Source organism: Lactuca virosa, chromosome 8 (genome assembly GCF_052849685.1).
Source record: "Lactuca virosa cultivar CGN04683 chromosome 8, Lactuca_virosa_CGN04683_v6, whole genome shotgun sequence".
In the NCBI taxonomy this organism is placed as follows: domain Eukaryota; kingdom Viridiplantae; phylum Streptophyta; class Magnoliopsida; order Asterales; family Asteraceae; genus Lactuca; species Lactuca virosa.
In genome coordinates this window covers 96,107,230-96,111,596 of record NC_136433.1, presented here as the reverse complement: position 1 = coordinate 96,111,596, position 4,367 = coordinate 96,107,230, and positions in this window count along the sequence as shown.

Below are 4,367 nucleotides of genomic sequence, written 5' to 3'. Positions count from 1 at the left end.
TATTGAACATACAACTTTGAATTGCAAAACAAGAACCCTAGAGGAGAGAGGCTATTTTCGAAAATAGTAAACTAGGGTTTAGGGTTTACATACCTTTCAATTGTTATAGCAAACAATTGATATTCCCTTGATCTTGATCTTGATCTTGATCTTCTTGGAAGCTTTAGCACCACAAGTGTAATGCCTCTAATGGAATCACACCCAATGACTAGCAAGAAGGAAAGTAGAAGAAGAGAGAGGAGAGGGAGTATGCAATTTCGGCCAAGGTATTCTTCCAAAGAATCAGTACACAAAATGTGAGCCAGGAGGCTCCTTAAATAGTTGAGGGAACTAGGGTTTAGGGAAAACCCTAGTTATCCTTTTCTTAGGGCCTAAGCAAACCCAAGGGCCTTATCCAAGCCCCTATGGACGAAATTATTAGGGTTTCCCCTAAAGATTTCGTCCACCCTCTTCCAAGGGGTTTCTAGAGCCTTCCACTCAACTATTAGATAATTGCAAACTAGTCCCTGCACCTTATAATTAATTCTTTTAACCTCAAAATCAATTCTGATTAATTTCTGGCTAACAATTAATTAAACATAATGATTTCTAATTAATATATTAATCCATTAACATATTAATAAATCATTTATATATATATATATATTAATTTATTAATCTTATAAATTAATATCTCTCCTTTCATAATTTCCTTGTCCAGTTGCTAGGTTGAGGGCAACCCAAAAGGACTGTGTTGCTATCAATTCAAGTACATACCAATTATAGTTATGGGCTTAGACACCTAATCCAACAGTCTCCCACTTGGATAAGTCTGTAACTATAATTGCTAGTATGCCTTCTAAATTTGACCAGCAAATTGTGGCTTCCAAAAGCTGCTGCCGAACTCTGACCCAGTCAGTTACGTGTCCTAAGATAAGTGATCATATAACCCTTCGTTCTGCTTGATATCCCCAGACAAAAGACATGGAATGTAATCAATCTGTTTGTCCAGAATCTATGTTTCCCGATTCCTGATTTGTGATGATGAAGGACTTCTAATCGAACACATCAATTTAGTCCTGGCTGGGCCCAGCACATAAGTCAACACCAAATCATCGAGGGGCCCACAGATATCGCTTTTCCTGATAGGGCAAAAGGAACGAATAAACGTTGACTCATATGCTTGTATCTTTTACTCATCAAATTGTGCATGACAATACGTTTTATAACACCAAGTTACTGATGCGTTTTCGTATCACCAATGCACAACCGACTTGTAAATTACAACTCATATATCTTCGTTTCAAGATTATAAGATATTATCGTCTCAGTATTACTCGTGATGAATTCCATGAAGTGATACTCTGAGCGAGGGTTTATCCAATACTCAAATCTCAATTTCTGAGTACTCATGAACATTGCAGCAATTCTATTGCCATGTCTATCCTTAGACAATCTGCAATCCAATTCATGACAGTCTTAATTCACTACTTACTTCCAAGAGTACGAGCGACTGTGGAGTTTGAATAATCTCATTATTCAGGAAGTAAAACATGCAAAAATGAAACACAATAATAAACAATCGACAAAAGGTAGTAGCCAAACTTATAAATAATACTTTATTATTTAATCACCAAAAGTCAATTACATTTACTTTGTTACAAGTTTCAAAAACTAATCTAACTACTAAAACTAATATCATCTTTCAGTCCTATGCTCCGAGCATGCTGAATATGCTTAGCCCTACTCAGACCCTTTGTGATAGGATCTGTTGGGTTATCTTCAGATGACACCCTCTTTACTATAAGATGGCCTTCTTCTACTCTATGTCTGATGAAATGGTACTTTCTGTCGATATGTCTGGTCTTACCATGATCTCTTGGTTCCTTTGTCAAGGCAACCGCTCCTTCATTATCGCAGAACAGTTCCATAGGCTCCTGGATGGTTGGAACAACTCCGAGATCCCCGATGAAGTTCCTCAACCAAGCTGCTTCTTTCGACGCTTCAATTGCTGCTATGTACTCTGATTCACAAGTAGAATCAGCCACCGTATTTTGCTTGGAACTCTTCCAAGTAACTGCTCCTCCATTCAGTAAAAACACCCAGCCTGACTGAGAACGGAAGTTATCTCTATCCGTCTGAAAGCTGGCATCACTGTAACCATCTACTCTCAAAGTATCACTGCCACCAAGCACAAGGACCCAGTCCTTTGTCCTTCGCAAATACTTGAGTATATTCTTAACTGCTATCCAATGAGCTCTACCTGGGTTTCCCTGATAGCGACTGACCATGCTCAAAGCAAATGCCACATCAGGGCGAGTACATGTCATAGCGTACATGATCGATCCGACAGCGGAAGCATAAGGTACACGACTCATGTCATCTATTTCAACATCTGTACTCGGGCATTGAGTCTTACACAATTTGGTATTGCTCTGGATAGGTAGCTCTCCCTTCTTGGAATTTTCCATACTAAACCTCTTTAGTACCTTATCCAAGTATGTGCTCTGACTAAGTCCAATTAGTCTCTTCTTTCTATCTCTCAATATTCTAATCCCAAGAATATAGGCAGCTTCTCCAAGGTCTTTCATTGCAAAACACTTTCCAAGCCAAGACTTAACCTCTTTCAAGGTTGGAACGTCGTTACCAATGAGTAATATGTCATCGACATATAACACCAGAAAAGTTACTATACTCCCACTAGCCTTGATATACACACAAAACTCATCTTCACTTCTAGAGAAACCAAACTCTTTGACTTTCTCATGGAAGCAAAGATTCCAACTGCGAGATGCTTGTTTCAATCCATAAATGGATTTCTCAAGCTTGCACACTCTATTGGGAAACTTTGCATCAACAAAACCCTCTGGGTGACTCATGTAAACATCTTCAGCCAACTTCCCATTAAGGAAAGCAGTTTTGACATCCATCTGCCAGATTTCATAATCATGAAAGGCAGCTATGGCGAGCAATATCCTAATAGATTTGATCTTAGCCATTGGCGAAAAAGTCTCATCATAGTCAACCCCTGGGGTTTGAGTAAAACCTTTTGCAACCAGTCGAGCCTTGAATGTATGCACATTCCCATCCATGTCTGTCTTCTTCTTGAAGATCCATTTGCACCCAACTGTCTTGCGACCTGGTGCACTATCAACCAAATTCCAAACTTGGTTGTCATACATGGACTTAATCTCGCTGTCCATTGCCTCTTTCCACTTGGAAGCCTCTGGGCCTGCCATTGCTTCCTTATAAGTGACTGGTTCATCTAAGTTTACCAGTGTTCTGTCACTTATGAATGTGTCACCATCTGAAGTAATATGAAAACCATACAACTCAGGTGGCACACTCACCCTAGTGGATCTTCTAAGAGGTAATGAGTTATCAATTGGTTCAACAGGAACTGTTTCCTCTGGTTGAGTGCTAGTGTCATCTAAGGTTCCTTCATTGGCTGACTCTTGAATTTCTTCAAGGTCAATAGTGCTCCCACTGTCCTCTTTGAATATGAGCTCTCTTTCAAGAAAGACTCTTCTTCGTGCTACAAAGACCACGTTCTCACTAGGCCTGTAGAACAAATATCCAAAAGACTGCTTTGGGTAACCAATGAAAACACATTTCTCACTTCTAGCTGCTAGCTTGTCGTGAGTCTCTCGTCTTACGAAATCTTCACAACCCCAGACTTTAATATGTGCTAACGAGGGAACTTTCCCTGTCTACATTTCGTGAGGTGTTTTGGCAACCTTCTTTGTAGGGACAAGATTGAGGATGTGGGCGGCTGTCTCTAAGGCATACCCCCATAAGTGAATAGGAAGCGAAGCCCGACTCATCATAGAACGAACCATGTCTAACAAGGTTCGATTGCGCCTCTCAGCTACACCATTTAACTGTGGTGTCCTAGGAGGAGTCAATTGTGAGACTATCCCACATTCTTTCAGATAGTCGTTAAACTCGATACTAAGATACTCCCCGCCTCTATCGGATCTAAGTATCTTTATCTTTCTGCCCAATTGATTTTCGACTTCATGCTTAAACTCTTTGAACTTTTCAAAAGTTTCTGACTTATGCTTGATCAAGTAGATATATCCATATCTGCTATAATCGTCAGTGAAAGTCACATAGAATCGATTAGCATCTCTTGTAGTTGATCTGAAGGGCCCACACACATCTGTGTGTATGAGATCCAACAGACCTTCACCTCTTTCACAAGACCCTGTGAATGGTGATTTTGTCATCTTTCCCAAAAGACAAGATTCACACATATCATCTGACTTTAGGTCAAATGATTCCAACACTCCATCCTTTTGGAGTTGGGCTATGCGTTTCTTGTTAATGTGTCCAAGACGACAATGCCACAAGCATGCCTTGTCTACACTATTAGACAAGTCAATATT